General features: G+C 41.1%; 1 long non-coding RNA gene across 1 annotated transcript in view; it reads right to left on the reverse strand.

The window, feature by feature from the left end:
* Nucleotides 1–10018: 10018 nt before the first annotated feature.
* Nucleotides 10019–20867, reverse strand: part of LOC140703239 (uncharacterized) — a 77972-nt gene continuing 67123 nt past the window's right edge. Inside the window, exon 2 of the long non-coding RNA XR_013540778.1 lies at nucleotides 10019–10823. This is a non-coding gene — a long non-coding RNA (uncharacterized LOC140703239). The remainder of the gene's footprint in view (nucleotides 10824–20867) is intronic.

Consider the following 20867-nt stretch of genomic DNA (forward strand, 5'->3'; position numbering starts at 1 on the left):
TGGTCCTAATTTCTGTACAACTTGTCTCACCCATGGTCCAAATTCCAGCACAATCTACTCTACTGCACTTCTCATGCCACATGTTCCTGCCTGGTCTCAATCTTGTCAATAATATGTACAGTACCTTCCTTCCAGGAACATGGGATATCAGCTCTTTTTGCCTTGTAATGTGCAGTTACAAAATATGTCAAGTGAATACATGTTCACTCACTCAAGACAGAATGGAGTCTTAAGAGTTTGAGGTGCTACTTTTGACGGAAAGACAAGAACTCACAACAACTGTTAAAAAAAGTCCTTATTGTTAGAAAAGTTAATAAGAATGTAATTTAACTCATGAAACAGCAGGAAAAAAATAGTTGTTGTGGGTTTTTCGGGCTCTTTGGCCGTGTTTTGAAGGTTGTTCTTCCTAACATTTCACCAGTCTCTGTGGCCGGCATCTTGCTGTCCTCTGAAGATGCCGGCCACAGAGACTGGCAAAACGTTAGGAAGAACAACCTTCAAAACACGGCCAAAGAGCCCGAAAAACCCACAACAACCATTAGATCCCAGCTGTGAAAGCCTTCACAAACACACAGAAACAAAACACATTGAATATTAAGCATGTAAAAAAATCTCACCATCAATTATCTTTCTAGAATTTCTTCACAAAGCCCCAGTTTTGGAACAAAAAGAAATTAAAAATAGAAAATTCTGGGAATCTGAATTAAAGCTCGGTACAGTTCAGATAAGCTATTTGTGTCTCCTACTATCTACCCTTTTGTTTGGGACAAGTTATAGGTTAGTTATTTAGGTATCTGGCTGCAGAGCCCGAGGTTGGGAGTTTGATTCCCCACTGTGCCTTCAGAAAGACAAGCCAGCCTATGCTGCCTTGGGAAAGCTGCAGAGTTCCAAGGAGCCCCCAAAAGAAGGGAGTATAAACCACTTCTGAGTATTCTCTACTTAGAAAACAATGAAAAAGCATCACCATAAGTCAGAATTTACTTGATACCACATGATGATGACGATAACAACAACAAAAACAACACAGGAAAATGAAACTAAACAGAATAAAACATGTAGCCCTAGCTTGAGTGAGGGAGACAATTGGGCCAGAGAGAGACACATCACAGTACACAATTCAACACAATTATTAAATTCAGCACTTTACATACAGAATTTCAGTCATCTCCTTTCCCTGAGTTTCATGCAAAACAGTGTTTTGCCAGCTGAAATAGATGTTTAAATACATTTATAATACCAAAAATGACCAGCATTCTTTTGAACTGCCTTTCTTCTCTTCTGTATTTACTTACGTGATATAAACACTAACTCAAGCCCCACTCACTGTGATTATATATATATATATCCAGTAAGCTATCATTAATTTCTTCCATTCTGTTTGGGAACCAGATCCACTGTTTTCCTGGCTGTGGGTGGTCTCTGCTGAAGTTTGGTGTCAGTTATCAAACAGCCAATTTTTGGAGTTACATTCTTTCACCTAAAGACAATAAATATATAGATATGTATACATATTGTGATTTTGGAAGGTATACATATTGTAATTTTGGAAGGTATTCACTAATGGGGGGGAGGAACAGAGATGAGCCTGCTAACTTGACATAAATGATCCCCTAGCGAGTCCAGACACCACAGAAGGAGGGGGAAAAACTTCCACATAACTCAATTACTTGTGTTAATAGATCTATGTTTCTCTACCTGTTTGGGGGGCTTGTTCGGTCTCCTCCAGTTTTTTGAGAGAAACTCTTTCTTAGCCATTCCTTTCCTCCCAAATTTGTCTCCATCTGCCATTCCACCTGGTCATTAGAAAAAAAAACTGACTGAAATTTGTCTGCCCTGGCTTGCTTTCCTCTTCCTTGCCTCACTTATTTTTATGTCAAGTGTATTATACAGCAATTTATCACAACAAGAATCTTCCATGTATGAGCTTCATACTGTTTAGGACATCTCTACCACAAGAGATGTGGCAGCTATAGCTCAGACAGAGTCGTGGGGGGGTATATGACCTCCAGATGTTGTGGGATTACAACACCTCTCATGTTTAGCCAATACAGCTAACGATGGGGGATGCTGTGTTGGAATTCAGCAGCCTACATATTATGCCTTTAAGAGGTTTAGATGGGAGGAACTTTGGGGTGAATCATATAGTAGCAGCCAATATCTGAGTAGCTACCTCAGATTTCTTTTCCCTCCTTTTTTACATAGTCAGTGTTCAGTGTTAGAGTCAGCTCTTTTAGTGTTCTGTCAGAATTAGAAAGTTCTGGAGTCAGCACTTAGAATCTGAGTGAAGTAAATATGTAATAAGTCAATTAGCAAAAATAATGAAGTTAATCAATTAAGATCTCATATTATGTAACAAATACATGTTTTGTTTGTTATTCTGATATATATAGTATGAAGATTTGTGAGTAAAATATAAACACATATAATTTTTTCTCAACAGAGTCTTCAACTGAATCTATTGAGACTATATTGCCAGTTGAGATAAAATTAACTAACAATAAGGGGTGGTGTATTTGAAGGATACTTGTAATTACATTAATCTGCTCTGTAGGTCCCTGTCTGAAGTTCTTCTCCATTGCATAGCTGGAGTTTTTAAGCCAGCAATTTCCACATGCTTCCAAAATGTTGGAGCAACAATTTACATTGCCAGCTCCTGAATTCCTACAGGAATCAGCCCTCACTATGAACTGATTATGGCTTATATGCAGCTTTGCAATGAAGCCAGGGTTCACAAGGTCAAAGCTCTGGGACATTTTGATGAGAGAAAATGAGAAGATCTGTTCCACCCTTGTTGGCATTGTCCACTCTGAGCCAACCTCTAAATAACTGGCAGAGTAGATTTGTAAAGACATTGCAGATTTTTTTTTGGGGGGGGGGGACTTTGTCATTGTTGTGCTAACAACTAAGGGGCAGAATCATTATTTTTTCCGATTTTTCTTTTTAAAAAACCATTCTAAGACAATTTTATGTTGAAATAGGGGTGTGAAATCACATAGCATCATAAGAAGAACAGAAGCTGTTGAATCTTAATCATTTGAGTTTCTAGTTTTGAATGGGACTGCAGTAAATGGGACTAGCCTCCCACAAGTTGCAGGAGTTCAGCCGCGTTGATTTCTCAAATCTCTCCACTTTTTTCCCCTCCTTCACTTCCCAAAGCAAGTAAAGTAGGTGGTCTGTGGTTTGCATTAAAAACCCTTTTAAACTCTTGGATAGATGACCTTTTATGCCTTAACGGTACTGAGTTGATTAGGTCAATGTTGAGTCAAGTGATGGTTTTGAGAGCTTTTCTTTGTTAACATTTATTATCTGGTATACATAAGATCATTGCATTAGTTCGTGGCACTAGGTGTTGATTGGTGTACGCTTTCCAAAGTTTCCATTTGCCCATTGAACTTTCCCTAGTTACTGTTTTATGGCTTTTAGCTCACACTTGACTTCTGATACCGCAAAGCCAGCTGTTTTTGTAGGACCTCATCAGGATTTGTTTCAGTAATTTGTGGCTCCGTAGAAGAAGTGGCAGCATGCTGGCTGCCAATGGGTGGTGAAAGAAATGGCCCTCTCGAGTATCTTAAGAGCAGAAGAAAGGAGCGGTGGGGTTACCTATTCCAGCTCTTTGAATAAATCAAATGGCTACTTTATCCTGTTACTGATGCTTTCCTTCCTTCCAAAACTCTTGTTCAATTAGTTCTCCAGATACAATAAACCCAAATCCCAGCAGACTGCAAAATTCTGCCTTCGAATTTTATCGGCTAATTCTCACAAGGCTTGTCTTTCTCACCTTTGCTCCGTGTCATTTGTACAAAACCAGATCTCCTTTATAGCACATTATTACCTTACAGTAATCAAAATGCCAAACAGCACGAACAAGCCTACCAAGGTTTGCCACTTTGGGATGGCTGTAGAGCTGAGCTGGGTCCCCAGATTCCGTTCTCAGCCGCACACATCTGTGACTTTCCTGATTTTAGCAATGCAAATATAATAAAAATCATATATCATTAGGTATGTGCACACGCACTCACACAGTCCAAGTCCGTACAAGTTTATTCAGAAGGGAACCGACGGGGTTTTGAGCTGAACATGCTGCCCAAAGGATTGTTGTAGGACTGCAGACATTGGATCTCAAGATCTGCCTGGATCTAGATTTCTGAATTTTTCGCCAAGAGGTAGTTTCAGTGATTGAGCTTTACATTAACCATTTGATCCATTGGACTGAGGCATTAAGCTTTATTTTAAATTCATAGCAATGTTTTGCCCTAAGTAAAGGTGTGAAACCACTGGCCAAGAGGGCTAATCTGCCTATGAAGGGTTGGAATCTGGCCCATAAAAGCTGCTGGGTCACTTTAAAGCCTAAAGCGGGCATGGTCAAATCAAACCCTTGGAGCTGAACATCGCTGTTGTGTGCTCCCCAGTCACTTCTGACTCGTAGTGACCCTTCAGGTGACTCCAGTCATGGGAGGGGGTGGGCGGGCTGGGGAGAAATGGACACTGCGGTTGCTGATTTGCCCTTTCTGTCACATCTCGAGGGCAAGCACCTCTGTCCTAGCTTTTCAGTAGCATGGAGCCCTGAACACTTATGGCAGGCTCCTCAATTCGTCCCTTATACCATCTAGCATGTGAAGGTTTGGGGTGAGTAGCATATCCCTGTGGTCTTCTCAGAGAAGCCCCATCAACCCCATTGTGGTTGATGAAGCGGAAGGCAAAGCAGTGAAAGATGAATGGTGGGAAGCAGAGCCAGTGACAGAAGTGGGTATGCACACCGTTGTGTACACACAGGTATTCATACAGATTGGCCCCAATCCTATTCACATAAAGTTACATGGCAAAAGCTGATTATGTCATCAGCTGGCACTGGCAACATTTAATTCAAACTAATTAAAAGCCCTCTATTCCCATTTTCAAGTTCTGATGCTCTCTAGGGCTCCTTTTTTTTCCCCTTGGAGAAACTTTAGAAGCCTTGTTGGGGGGGCAGTTAAAACTCAAAAATCACTGCCAGATTGCTACTGCCTATCCTGATCTCAGCAGCAGACGCAGGAGAAGCGGCAATCCTATAGCTGTTTTTGAATTGTAAAGCTCCTCTCCTGCAATCAAAGGCTCGGAAAGGCTTCCTCGGGACAAAAAGGGAACCTTGGAATAATAAAAAAGGGAGGGAGGGGAGTAGGAAGCTCTTAACCATAACATCATCAGCTTCTGCCACAGAACTTTATGCAAACTAGATTTTGCGTTTCCATTTTATTCTCTCTCTGGCAGGCACTAAGCAACCAGATCCACAGCAGAGGAAAGGTAGTACAGTGGTGCCTCGCAAGACAAAAGTAATTCGTTCAGCGAGTAGCGCCTTCTTGCAAAATTTTCATCTTGCAAAAAGCGGTTTCCCATCGGAATGCATGGCAAAGCATTCCTATGGGAAACCTCGCAAGATGAACAAATTATTTTGGTCTTGCGATGGACCAGTCTCGCAGAAAAAAATCATCTTGCGAAGCACAGCCATAGAAGAAGCTGTCTTGTGAGTCACCAACACGATTGCAAAACGCTTTCGTCTTGCGAGTTTTTCATCCGGCGAGGCATTCGTCTTACGAGGTACCACTGTAATTAATAAAAAATGGACTGGTGGAGGGTTCTCTGAACCTGTGAAGGAGCAATGCCCAGATTATGCTTATGGAACAGTCCTCATATAAGTGGAATCACTTAAGAAGAAACATGGGAATAGGGGCAGAAGGTCATTTTGCTTGTCCAACAGGATGAAAAGAAATAATCTTCATTCTTTCAATGGCCAGAATTCTGTTCATCTCTCTCTTAAATGAGTTAACTCCTGTGTGAGGATTCTATACAATGTCCCTTTTAGTTACTTTTTTTAAATATACACTGCTATTCTCATGTTAGCTATGGAGAGCTAAACAACCTGTAGCAAACTACCTGGTCTTTTTGCCACACCTGGGTTTCACAGGAGGACTGTAGTTTCCAAGTCTCGGCCTGGCATCTGTAACATGTCACTGTACAGAATCTACTGGCTGGAGTGTTAACATGTTTTCTTCATTGTTCATGTATCTTCCTCCCAACTTTCACCTGCAATTGTGAAGTGTCTGACATATATAGGTTGCTTAGGACCCTATGTCCATTAAACAGCTGCATTTTAACCCCCTCCCTCCAAGTATACATAATCTTTACATTCAGGTTCTATCAATTCCTGCAATAGTTCTTTTTCACATCTAGTCACTTTTCACAGGCCCACTGATTGGCTATATTGTTTTGAGTCATTTCTCCTGCATCTGCCTGCTTCTGGTTTCCTAAATTTTTCCGTGTGCATGTGTGTTTGTGTCTTGGAACCAATTCCCCCATGGATACAGTATTCCTATTGTAATTCCCTGTTATGCTCTTTAGTTGGTTCAGGTCTTCTTTCCTGGCCATGGATTTGAGAAAAAGAGGCCCTTTGCTGTGTGGTCAGTCTGAGTTTCGCTATTTCTCTCTCAGATTTGAAATAATTTAATTTTCCAGTCTACTTCCCTGTCACAGAACTTCGTAAGTGAGCTTTTTCCTACCCTTTTTGTCCAGTATTTTTCAGTTTTCCTATTTCAAGCAATTCTTCTTTTTTTTTTAATGACTTCTGTCCCAATGATTTCTCTTTCTAAAGATTTTAGTGCACAAAGCTTTACATAAGACACAACCTTTGGCTTGTTGCCAGTATCTTTACCTTTTGAGGGAAGTTAACAAGGCTTCATACCAGCACCTTCTAAAGAACTATTTCTGCATATACAAGTTATATTCTTTTTTGTGTGTGTGTGATCCCCTTTTCTTCAAGAATATTCCTAGCCAGTTTAAACTGATACACAGTCAGTTTAAGTACCCTGGAGGCACCTTGTCTAATACAGTTTTGCTTTTTGCTTTCAGAAACTGGAAAAAAAACTGCCAAATACTGTACTATTTCTACTATTGCAAAGCACTTTCAAGCACAGTGTTTCCCAACCTGGAGGGCATGACGTCCATAGATATGTGTGGGTGGGTGGGGATCACAAAATGTTTTTTTGGGGGGAGGGGTCAAAGTCACCTAAAATGTGTTGTAGCCCTTGTTAAATAATTTTTTCCTTCACCTTTGAGAGCCAGATATTAAAGTTAGCTTGTATGTGTATGTATGAGAAATACACCCTTTGGGGGAGGAAGAAGCCTCTATTTTCTGAGAAGGGATGACTTTACCCTATTAAAATACTGTTTTATGCAAATACGGAAGGGGATCACAGGTTACATAGATGTTATAAAAAGGGGTCATGACTTAAAAAGATTTGGAAACCATTGCTCTAGCTGAAGCTTCCCTAAAGCTACACGCATGGCAGGTGGAAGCAGGCTTTCTATTATTTTTCTCCTTTTTACATTTTCTGGTATTCTATAATCTCCCACTAATTCCCTGGCTTGCACTATCTAAACAGTATAATCTGTTTCTCCAGATGGTCTGGGTGTGACTGCTGCAAATATTTTAACTTTGAGATCTGCTGCTATAACCCCAGTTGCTTTTTCAGTTTGCAGAACCTTAGCTAATAAATGATGCTGCATTTCAGATACAAGATGTATAATTGGGCCAGAGGATTCTATTGCAATATCTTCTGAATTACATACAGTTTTTCTTGCCTCCTCAGCTAAAAATGCTTTGACTTCTGCATCTACAGAAATCACCTCCTATTTTCTATCTAGTCTTTTTGTCCAACCCAACATTCTCTCCCATTTCTACAAATCACACTGGGAATTCAGACTCCGACTACACCATCAAATACCTTGGGACTTGCTCTGCTTGTAACACAGGTGAATTTGAAGTAATTTTTCCTGCTCACACAACACAGGCCAGTTGGGTTTTCCAAGAGTTCATGGTGGCTTGTAGTTTGAAGTTAACTATAGTGATCAAAATACCAGAATAGGACAGAGAAGATCCAGGTTCAAATGTTTACAGAGCCAGGGAATGTAGGAGGTGATGTTGGGCCAGTGATGCCCTCTGAGCCTCACATGCCTCATAGGGTTATTGTGGGGGGGGGGGAATTGGGAAGAAGAGAAGAATATACATCGCTCAAAGCTCATTGGGGGATAATCAAGTTATACATATAACATCAAACAGATAAGAACTAAGCTGCTTGTGGGTGAGACAGGTCTGAAACAGGTGCAAAGCGTGCATTCCATCAAGATATCCTGATGTGTTCTTCTTTTGAAAAAAAAGGTTAAAGATTGGTCAAATGGTGTTTAAAAATAAAGACTGTTACTGGGCTGTTTTCCTGATCTAGAGGAAGAAGTATACAGTAGGACTCCTATATCCATGGGGCTGATATTTATGGTTTTAGTTTCCCACAGTTTGCTACTATATACAACATACAAGTGTTCCACCTTGTGGCCTTTGTCCCACCACCTTGCATGTTATATATATATATAGGGTTTCTATATCCACAGTTTCAGGTATCTGCAGTAGATCGTGGAACTGATCCCCCAGGGATATGGGGGTCCTACTGTAAATTGCTGAAAACCTGTCAGAAGAAGAGATTCTTCACATGACAAAAGATGTATCATTGCCATAATGGGACCATTTTTAAACTTCCTGTACTTTGTAAATGAGTTTGCTTGTTTTGTGATGGTCTTCTGAAACAAAATGTATGCTTTGCTTGCAAGTGTGATTGCAACAGTCACAAAGGTCTCACTAAATAAGTCTTTGCAACAATACTAGATGTAATTTCCAATGATGGGCTGATAAATTACACCCCAGGCTGTTATTAGCCCTTCTGAGAAAACAAGATTGTGTCTCCTTTATGTTCTTCTTGTTCTCCCTTACTAGAATCTGGATGTCCTGATAGCTGTTCTGACTTCTGACTAGAGATGGGGACAAGTATAAAAATGGATCGCTTTTTCTGACGAACATAACTGATTCATTAAATATTCATCAATCCATATTTGTGGTTTCCAGAGACCCCCACAAATACAAAAGGATGAATATTTACCGATCCATTGTATTAAAAAAAACAAAAAAAACCCCACCATTCTGCCTACAGGCCACCGATCACCTGATCGGCAGCAGAAAGGCAGCCACCGCCCCCCACAGCCACCCAATACCACAGTCTACCCTCCACCCCCTTCCTTTCCCTACCTTAGGCCCCAGGCCATGCCACCCCCACTGACACAGGTCTTCTGGCCTTGGAGCCACACATGTAAAAATGGAGACTGGCTGCCCTTTGCAAAGATGGTGGCTACAGCTTCATTTAGGGTAGGGAAGCTGCAGCTGCCGTCTTTGCAAAGGAGAGCCTGGATTCCCTTAGCCTGCCTTAAGGGAATCCAGGCTGCCCTTTGCAAAGATGGCAGCTACATGTTCCCTACCTTAAATGAAGCCACAGATACCATCTTTGCAAAGGGCAGCCAGTTTCCTTTTTTACATGCAGTGGCTGCGAAGGTCTGATGGAGACATCGGCAGTAGCTATTAAGGTAAGGGGGTGTTGGTGGGAGTGGGTGGGGGCTAAGGTAGGGAATGGAAGGGGGTGTGGGGGTAGGCTGTTGGGGTGGCTGGCTGTGTGGGGGGTTGGCTGCCTATCGGCTTCAGATCAGCTGATTGGCAGCCAGCAGGCAGAATGGGCTTCTGTGCCGTGTGGTAAACCCTCCTGGGGGACCCAATTTGTGGGTGAATAACTTTGATGTCTGATATCCAATCTTCACCAAAGTTGTCAGGCATGTTGGGGAAAGACATAGGAAGCTCCATTGTAATTCTGGAGTCTCTAGGTACCTGGGGGGAGCTGTCCTGGGGGGTCTACTTTGTGACTATATAACTAGGGTCCATGATTGGGGGTTTACCAAACTTTCCAGAGATGTAGAAAAGCATCTGAGGAAGCTTCCCTGGTGTCTCTCGGTGTTTGGGGGCCAGTGTTATAGCTGTTTAAAGTGCAGATGAAACTACAGATTGATTTGTCAATTCGTCAAAGAATATTCGTATATTCATATTCGTTGATCCATTAACCTTGATGAATAACTGATCAAAATGAATCACGATTCTTTTGATTTGTCCCTACCTCTAGTTCTAACTATTCTGAATATAGTATCTACGATGATTCTTGGCCACAGAAGTACAAATATCAGTAGTAGAGTTCAGGAAATGGCCGCTTGGGTTCTTTTCAGGAGAAAGGCAGGGTATAAATATTTTAAATAGATGAGAAATAAATAAAATAAAAGGAAGTATTGCTGCTCATACTTTTAGACAGGAAATCTGTGCTCACAGATCTCTTGCGTCATGTCTATTTTAACCTCCTCACTCCTTAATCACAGAATAAACTGAAAGTGATAAAAGCAGAGTAGGAAATGAAGAAGAGATGCAGGCATTCATTCATCCAGCTCTTCAAACAGGGCTTTCATGATTATTTGTCTTCGACAGGAGCTTAACTAAATAGAACCTCTCAAGGTCCTGATGTGTAAGCAGACATAGTGGAGATGAATATATGTGTATATCAAATATGGTGAAATCACACATTTTCCCATCTGTAGTGAGTAAGCAGATGAATACCCTAATTATCTTTCCACTTATGCAAAAATAATGTTAAAGGCTTAATCAGAGAAGCTCTTAGGAAAAGAAAAGTGAAAATCCAGATGCAATTATTAGGCTTTATCTTCATCTTTCCAAATTGGAGGCTGTTCCCCGTTGTGTTTCCTTTCATCACTTCATTAAGTCATCTCCATGTACATTTTGCAAGGATTGTACATATGCAAACCAATCATCCCTGCATCTGTTATGCATCACAAGGCACATCAAATAGGATAAATTGACTTGTCTTAATCTGTCTTCTTAAATCACAGATTTCATGCAGTGTTGAACATCTCCAAAACTGTGGAAAAATCAGAAAGAAATTTACATTTCTCCTTTCCGTTACCCTTCTGTAATCTATGCAATGTAATTATCAGCAGACAGCTATAGATAATTTCCCCATAATTTTCTTCCTCCTACATGGTGTGTTATAATCACTTCTTTACAGCACATGTGGTTGTATATTCCTTCTCCACCTCCTTGCTCAGATGCCAGAGAAAGGAGAGGGGGAAATCGCCTTCTAGAATTTATTAAAATCAAATGCTGATCTGTGTTGTTGGCTCCTCTGCACATTTTACGATTTCAGATTTTTTTTTCCATTACAAGAATTAGATCTCTCCACCCACAAGTTTAAATTTCAGGCTCATTTATTTGATCTGTTGTACATTTACAGTTATCAGATTCATGCTTCATAAATGAACAAGGAGGGCAGGAATCCAGATATATTTCTTTATTCCATCATCTTTAATTACAAGACTCTTCCTTATCCGTGCTGCTCATTGTGAGCTGTAGTTATCTCCAGCCTCCAAATGGTTGCTCCTGTTCCTCCCTAAATCTTCCTGTGAGATACCCACATGATCACCCATCATCCACGTAGCAAATGGAAGCCGTACGCATGTTGGCCACCCAATTGCATTTTTCTATATTTCCCACACCCGTGAGGCTCCTCATTTTCTGCCTCTGGCTGGCACACTCACAATTTTATGCCTTCCCACAAAGTGGGCAGTCCTATTATTGTGGAAGCTTTCTAGCAGCACACAGAGGGAAAAGACAGTAAGTGCAGGAAATGGCCATTTTAGCAATGCCCAATACACAATACACGGTAATCAAGCATATCATCTTCCACTGTCACCCTCATGGCATAAGCTTCAGAGCACTGTTGTGATTGCACAGTCTGTTGTGGATCCATGTACAAATACATCAACTTTCCTGTCATCACCAATCCATTTTGATAGTAAAATAAGTGTCAGTTGGATTAGGCAACTACAAATACCCTGTTTGAAATACAATAGCCAGAAGTGTGATAAACGTCCTCTGTAATTTCTCTCAGTACCTTCATTCTCCTTTCATAATGTAAGGGCCTTGCTGAGTTTATCTACTTTGATGCCCTGCTTGCCACAGTCACCAAGAAGATTCATCCTTGCCTGTGGAAAACCTACAAGTATGACATGAATATCATTGTTGTTCCATGTAGTTTGACGATTGTGCTTTGCACATACAGTATATGGAAGTCTTCTGCTGCATTGGGAAAGCTTCCCTTCTCCCACAGAGCTCTTCTGTGTCAAGAATTCTGGACAAGGCCCAGTGTATTAGGATTCATCACAACCAAAGGCAGATTTTAGAAAAGTTATGTTTTGGGCTTCAACTTATAGGACCCACACACCAACATGGCCAGTGAAGCCCTCAGGAAGTAGCTTTTCTAATCTGTGTTCCAAAATGTTGAGGGTGGTTTTCTTCTTCTTCTTTCCTACAAAGGTGCTTTCAGTAGCTGAAGTAATTATGTGTGTTAAGAGATAAGGAGACACATCTGGTGCAGGGCAGAGTGGTTTGGCATGAAAACTGGATCTATGCTCCCAGACTCCTCTGCGAGACTGAGTAGAACCCAACATTCAAACAACATAAAACCTGCAAAAGGTACAGGTGATGACACACGTATATGTGCATACATGTAAGCATGCACTCACCAACACACAGTCTACTTTAAAGATTGCTGGAAAGTAAAGGGAAAAATGCCAGAGGCTACTACATGTCCACAGCTGAGAAACCTTTTTCCTTTTAAATATACCTTTCAGAATCCCACAGCCAGCTTAGTTACTGGTCATATCAGCTGTGGGATTCTTGGACCTGCTGTTAAAAAAACAAATGTAGTAGTTGAGGCATACGTCAATATAGAGATGGGCACAAACCTCTTTTTGGAGGCTCATGCTCGTTCATTCACATGGGACCACAGTTGCCACACATTCCCTTCTCCTGCTGGATCCCCCACTCACTAGCCAGTGTGTACTCTTCTTTTCTTCAGATCTTCAATCAGTCTCTGGCAGAAACATAGGCTTCCTGCCCCATCACCCACTCAGACAAGGAGGCAGGACTGGCAAACCTAGGATCCTGCTAGGGACCGGTCAAACAGCCAAAGAAGAGGAGGAGGGTGCTCCAGTTGGTGAGTGGGACATTTACCACAGAAGTGAGGGAAGGGAATGTCTGGCACCTGTGATGTTGTGCATATAAATGTCCAAACTGAGGCCCATGCCCATCTCTAGTCAATAGTGCTTGGCATAAGTCAACTGTACCATCAAACTTAGCTGGGTGATTCAGTCTTGACACACTCGAACCATGTAGCCCTTGAAAACTTTTCCATATCACCAGTGAACAACACCCAAACTACAAAGGCTCTGAACATTCCTCATTCTAGGCCCTTATCAGCCAAAGCAGGCATAGAGCTCTGCTCTTCTGGCATTTCATGGTTAGAAATACCACAACCTCTTTGTTCTCCACACAACCCACTGCTCAGATACCTGTGAGTTCTGTCTCTCTTATCTCCCTGACTTTTACTGCTGTGCTCTCACAAGAATGAAATAAAGAAATATGTGACAAGAAAATCGGATTTATGCCCTAAATACCTGACACATTTTCAAAAATGGCCAATTAGAATAATTTATTCAAGCCCCGGTGACCTTACTGTGTTTGTGACTTCTGGTTGATTAGTTGACCCCTATCAAATTAGGCCTAATTAAAAGCACGCTGTAGCCCTATTCAGTCATCTTCCTTGCATGTAAGCTCCAGGCCTTGGTGGGGATAACTTTGCCCTCCCTTGTGCTGCTCTTGTGATTTTCTGCACGCAGAGAGTGACTGTTCCCAGAGGAGAGACTCCTCTCTCTGTGAAGCTTCTCCTCAAGGTTTTAGGCTCTTGATTATAAGTATTCTAAAAACTCAGGGAGATTCTAAAGATTATAGGACATCTCTGTGAATGGTGAATCTCCAATGTGATGAGAATAGCAATGAATGGCGAGGGAACTCATACAGTCGTCTCTGCTATCCATCCTCACATGTGGAGCTTACTAAATAGTGGGTAAAATCCTGTTGTGTACTTTTATGACAGTGTAACCCTGATCACGCAGTGGAAATATGTAATTTAAATTAAGGGAAATAATCCTATCCCCCCCCCCCCTTTTCAGGTTCCTGAAACTCCTTTTTGCTCTGGGGAAGCCTTTGAGAATCTCGGGGGGGGGGGGGATTGCTGGATTGCCCCTGTTGGGATCAGGACTTCTGCTGATGAGATCCAGTGGTGATTTTTGACTATTAGATTCCTCCCCACTCAGGATCAGGATATTGATCCTGAGGCTCCCAGAGGCTTCCCTTAGCAAAGCCCAAAAGATAACCCTAGGGAACCTGAAAGGAAAAGATAGGAAACGTTCCATTAATTTAGATTAGTTATTTAAATTAAATATTTCCAGAGCCCAATCCAGATTACACCAGACAAAATTTATGCCAACAGAATTTTCCTTTGTAACTAAATAGAGCTGTTCTGATACCCATACTTCTGTATAAAATGTAATTTACGAAACTACCCAAGTTTATTCAAGAGTGTCACTTGCATCTATAGCTTAAAAGCATATTTGAAATTTAAAAATCTGATCTGGAAGAATAAAACTTCCAGGTTTGGGCTAAAGTCTATGAAAATGTATGCTAATTGAAAGTTCTTAATGCCATAATACTCTGTTATTTTGGCAAGTCCAGTATCCCATCTTCTCTCGTTCAGAGATCACCAAGAATCCTGAAAGATAGCCTGTAATTTGGATTGCCATCTTTTTGTCTCTCCAAGGATCCTCCTGGCAACAATTCTCCATTGTCACTTATGTTTTCTCCACGAGATTTCAGCCTCCATTTGAAAAGTGTGTAGCAGCCACGATGCTTTTTGAAATGATGCTTTGCGACTTCAAAATTTTTAAGAGAAAGAAGAGGGAAATGTAGGCATCTTATTGGTTTGCAAGTACTCCATCAGCCATCTAAGCTTTTGCTCCACATGTAATGTTCTTTCATCACCAATTTTCAGAGGGTTTAAAATGGAGGGGGGGACTCAGGGCTTTCCTGTAACTTTGGCTTTAAATTTGCAAGGTTATTGTGCATGGTAATGCTGTTTCGTCTCATTGAATGATTTCAAAGATGTCATGAGTTTTAGTTCTTTTTTTCCTCAGAGATATTTGCAAGTCTGGAGACACTCCTGATAAGCTGGCTTCTGCATGGATGTTGAAGTACCTCAGATCAACAGACTGAGGTGAGTGCAACACCACACCTGAAACCAGCTATGCCAGCTCAGCAAGATGGCAAGGGGGTACACTACTTTCAAATACATACAGTGGTGCCTCCCTAGACGATGATAATCCGTTCCACTGAAATCGCTGTTTAGCGAAATCATTGTCTAGCGAAATGCATTTCCCCATTGGAATGCATTGAAACCTGTTTAATGTGTTCCAATGGGGAAGAATCGTCGTTGTCTAGCGAAGATCGGCCATAGGAAAGCCGCTTTGCAAACCGCTGATCAGCTGTTTAAATCACTGTCTTGCGCAGCTTAGGTCCCGAAAACACCTGTTTTGCGAGCGCGGAGGAAGCTGTCAAAATCGTCATCTAGCGAAAAAACTGTCATGCGGGGTAACTGTCTAGCGAGGCACCACTGTATACTCAAATCCTGGGATAGAGCACCTGGGAAGGATGACTGAATTTCAGTAGGCTAGCCCCACCTCCCAGGTCTAGCTTGCTGCTGCAGAGAACCCAGGTGAACAAAGCTGAGAAAGATTAACTCCGCCTTTTCCAGCCTGGGCTCTGTAATACAAGTCAGATTAGCATGTTCATCCAGAATCAAATCCTGCATTTTACCTTTCTCTGACCTGGCATTCACTAACAGCACCTACAACCTGGAAAGTCTGCCATCAAAGCTATCCAGGTTGTTTGAGTTGGGTGACAGGTTTTGTTTTTGGATTATAATTTTTTTTTTTTTGCTGTGTGGAGAGAACCAGAATTCTGTTTTCTGCCCTCTGCCTAAGACATTGTTGATATATCCCAATTCTGTATCTCCCCTTTGCCTCTGTAATTGTAATAGCTGCTCCTTGCTCTCCTGCAACATCAGCCCTCCTTCAAAAATTTATCCCTCCTCCACAAAGACCACACAGCAGCAAACAAGTCAGACAGGCACAGCCGTAATTAAGTATAGCAAGCTCCACTCATCCTTATCCCTCTCTCCATTCAAACACACACACAGACAGAAAATACAAATGAGCCCTCTGGCACAGTGGTTAAACTGCAGACAAAGCCTCTGCACACAACCTGAGTTTGATCCTGAAGGGTTCAGGCAGCTGTCTTGACCCATCCTTCCGAGGCTGGTAAAATGTTCGCCTTTGGAACAACCTTCCTCCGGAAATTCGCCAGGCCCCAATGCTGGGTACTTTCAAATGCCAACTGAAAACATGGATGTACATCCAGGCCTTCCCTCCTGTCAATTACTGATTTCTTTGCTTTGCTATTTATTATTTACTTATTCCTGCACTATTTGTTATTGTTGTATGCTAATGTTTTTATGTTTGTTTGTTTTTTAAATTGTTTTTGATATTCTGTAAGCCTCCCAGAGTGGTATATAAATATAAATAAATAAATAAATAAATAAATAAATAAATAAATAAATAAATAAATAAATAAATAAATAAATAAATGCATACATGCATACATGCATACATGCATACATGCATACATGCATACATAAACTGCCCAGAGGGTACTCTAGCATTATGGGGCAGTATATAAGTTGAAACAACAACAAACCCCACTTCCTATCCACTTCACCTCAAAACAAGTAATAAAAGTCAAAGAAAAAAGTCAGGGGAAGAAAGGGAGGAAAAAAGCAAAGCAACTGCTTCATAATCCAGCAAGCAGGGATGACTTATTATTGCAGAAAAGTAGAGGTCCCGCAGGCTGAATTTCAAGAAGGGAAGTGGAGAGACACATCAGCTGATGTTTCCTGGCCCACACATTCTGCTGCCCTGGACCTTTCTTCTCCTCCACTCAGGAATGTCATCAATAAGAGGTTGCCAGAGTAACATTATTTAAAGCTTTTACTGAACTGCAAAATACAGTAGCTTGTATTTTTGAAACCACGTGTAGAGAAAATTCACAAGTGTTTGCTAGCAAAATATATTCAGTTCTGATTAGTGATAACACCAAGAGCACCTTAAAGGCAAACAGACTCATGACCACCTTAGAAACTATGTATTGCTGCATACATTTCTACAGGCTATGGAAGAGTCCATTTTATAACACACAACTGGAGTAACAGCCATTTCTATCACCATGCCTGCCATTCGGCAGACTCTTCTGTAGGCAGACAGAACACTTGGCAAACAGAGAAACCAAAGTACTTCTTCTAGTAACAAAGCTTTTCACTTCCATTACAGAATGGTCCACTTTCTACTTTTTTCTGATATGTCATTCTAAGCTCCACAAAAGAACAAACAATTATTTCTCAGATGTCCTGAGGCCTCAAGTATGCCATATAGCAGTTGTTCTCCATAAGTAAGAAGTACCCAGGGACAGAAATCCAGTTGCATTGAACCCAGGTCTCCAGAGACAAACTCTATCACTCTCTCCAGTACACCACATTGGATACTAAATTTTGGAATGTTGGGTCAAAGTCTTGGTTGCCCTGTCAAACTTGTGGCTGTGCATCGAATACATCTAGTGATTAAAGCCAGCAGAAACATGCAGCAGAATCCTAACTTGTAATAATGGGCTCAAGCTACAGGAAGCCAGATTTAGGCTGAATATCAGGAAAACTTCTTAACTGTTAGAGCAGTACGACAATGGGACCAAGTATCTTGGGAGGTGGTGAGCAATCCATTGCTGGAGGCATTCAAGAGAAAACCAGACAACCATATGTCAGATCTGCTTTGATTTGGATTCCTGCATTGAGCAGGGGGTTTGACTCGATTGCCTTATAAGCCCCTTCCAACTCCATCATTCTATCATTCTATGGTTCAGTGAACTCCTTCAAGCTCCTTGTGTTTAATCAAGACCTACGAAAACTTGCCTTACTGGGGAAACACCTCTTCAGAGCAAATGAATACCACCTGATCCTGCATTTAGGCCATCACCTATATTCTACAAGTCACAAGAACACCTGGCATGTTTTAAAGCACATATGCCATGTTTTGCTTAGATTTATCACATTTTAAGATCAGAGGAGCACCACATCAGGGCTGGGTGAATAACTGAGCAGCTGGTAAGGGATTCACCAGTTCTAGGGGAAAAAACCCTGTCTCATTCATATATACAGTACTCGAGTGCACATTGCCAGATTGTAATTATTGTCTCTGGAAGGGATAGCCTTGATCAAGCCACTGAATGCCTGCAAAATAGCTGTTTTTCAACTGAATGAAAACCCGGGAGACCAAAAAGTGAGGAGAAACAGAAAGTGCTGGCTTATGAAAGCCTTGAAATGAGGACAACAAATGGACCCTTGTGATGCCACTGAAGAATTCAGCTAATTGTTATACCTTCATCCCCTTTGAAAAGAGAGAAAGGGCACATTTCAATAGAAGCTTTTATAGTTCCACTTAATTAAAACCTGACGTCTTAGCAAGACTGTCAGGAAGCAGAGTGTAACTGAGTGCATATATTATCACACTAAATATGCAGTGAGTGACAATGCATTCCAGCTAGGAGGAAGTTCATCTAATGGATTTATTATTCATGCGTATATCTGACTGAACACCAGCAAATATTATATCAGATGTGTTGTGCCTTGGCATTATTTTTTCATTATTTCCTTTGTCATGCATTCCGTCTTGCTTTCACATTCCTCTTATCTACTACTAGAACACAGCACGTATTTGCAGGCAGAAGGTCCCAGGCTCATCAATGTTAAAAATTGATTTGATTTGATTCAACAGAATTTAGACTTTTTTTAGAGATAGAGAAAAGAAAGTCATTGGAATTTTTTGGATTAGTCAGGAAATATTTACGCACAGGAACATTTTATCAGGGGAGCCTGTCATTGGCAGTTTATCTGTTTTAACCTTTACTGTTGGCCGTCTCATCGCAGGTTGCCTTTTCCACTACAAATCATCTCACTGACACATTTACATACAGTGGGGTCTCTACTTAAGAACGTCCCTACTTAAGAACAATCCAACTTAAGAACAGCTCCATTTGCTAAATTTTGCTTCTACTTGAGAACAGAAATCCAAGATAAGAACAGGAAAAAAAAACTTTCCTGCTCTTTTTTTAACCTTAGGTCATCTTAGGTTAAAAAAAAAATTCTCCCCCTAGTGGTAGAGTACGTATTAACCAGCTTTGCATTAGTTCCTATGGGAACTAATGCTTCAATGTACAAACGCACCTCTACATAACAAAAAAACAGCCAGAACGGATTAATTGGTTTTCAGTCCATTCCTATGGGAAATTTTGCTTCAACTTAAGAACGTTTCAACTTAAGAACACCATTCCAAAACGGATTAAGTTCTTAAGTAGAGGTTCCACTGTATATGTTCTGTAGAATGAACATATACACTGAATTATTCTTTGTCAGGTGGTCATCTGTGAACGGTAACGTGTCACCAACCAGCAGAGTTGGCTACTGAAGCAGCACCCAAGCACAAACAACTTTACACAAGTCGTAGAGGAAGGTCATTGCAATCCTGAATTTTTTGTAACAGTGCTAGATGAAGTCTGAAAATGTCTGAGGGAAAGAAAGAAAGAAAGAAAGAAAGAAAGAAAGAAAGAAAATTTCTAATTTGCTTTTCTTTGGTAAACATACATTTATTGGCATCAATAAACTATCTGGAATTAGAAAACAGGACAATAGGGAAAAATCCTTTGAATCAAGCATGTTATTATTTATTTATTTATTTATTTATTTATTTATTTATTTTAAAAGGAACCTCGTGACATAGTGGTTAAACTTCAGGACTGTAGCCAAGACTCTGCTCACAACATGAATTTCATCCCAATGGGCTCAGGCAGCTGCCTCAGCCTTCCATCCTTCCAAGGTCACTAAATTCAGTACTCAACTCGTGAGGGAGGGGCAATGTGTAGACTGTATAATTAAATTATAAACTGCTCAGAGAGTTTTTTAAGTGCTATGGGCAGCATATGTGCAGCACACATTGCTTTTGCTTTGTAGGCAGTAGCAAGCTGTAAATACTGGGTGCTCAGTTAAATTCCAGTTAAATTCCAGCAATGTAGTTGCATTAGTCTTGTGCAGCAAAAGGAACAAAGTATTGTAGTACTTAAAACTACATTGTGACATAAGGTGTTTCACCAGTGCTAACATATTGTTCATCCACATTCCATACAATTTACGGTACTGCACCCCAACAAACCTCGTGTGCTTTGAATAATGCATTTGTCCAAAGCGAGAAAAGACAAAGCTAGCACACTTCTCTCTCACATGCCTTTATTTTAACCTGATATAGGAAGCTTGGAGAGGACTGTTGTTGTTGTTTAGTCGTTTAGTCGTGTCAGACTCTTCATGACCCCATGGACCAGAGCATGCCAGGCCCTCCTATCTTCCACTGCCTCCCGGAGTTGTGTCAAATTCATGTTGGTTGCTTCAATGACACTGTCCAAACATCTCATCCTCTGTCGTTCCCTTCTCCTCTTGCCCTTACACTTTCATAACATCAAGGTCTTTTCCAAGGAGTCTTCTCTTCTCATGAGATGGCCAAAGTACTGGAGTCTCAGCTTCAGGATCTGTCCTTCCAGTGAGCACTCAGGGTTGATTTCCTTTAGAATGGATAGGTTTGAAGTCCAGGGGACTCTCAAGTGCTTCCTCCAACACCACAATTCAAAAGCATCAATTCCTCGGCGGCCAGCTTTACGGTCCAGCTCTTGGCGGTCAGCTTTGTGGTCCAGCTCTCACTTTCGTACATCACTACAGGGAAAACCATAGCTTTGACTATTCAGACTTTGTGGGCAAGGTGATGTCTCTTCTTTTTAAGATGCTATCGAGGTTTGTCATCACTTTCCTCCCAAGAAGCAGGCGTCTTTTAATTTCAGGGGTGCTGTCACCATCTGCAGTGAT

Source organism: Pogona vitticeps, chromosome 1 (genome assembly GCF_051106095.1).
Source record: "Pogona vitticeps strain Pit_001003342236 chromosome 1, PviZW2.1, whole genome shotgun sequence".
In the NCBI taxonomy this organism is placed as follows: domain Eukaryota; kingdom Metazoa; phylum Chordata; class Lepidosauria; order Squamata; family Agamidae; genus Pogona; species Pogona vitticeps.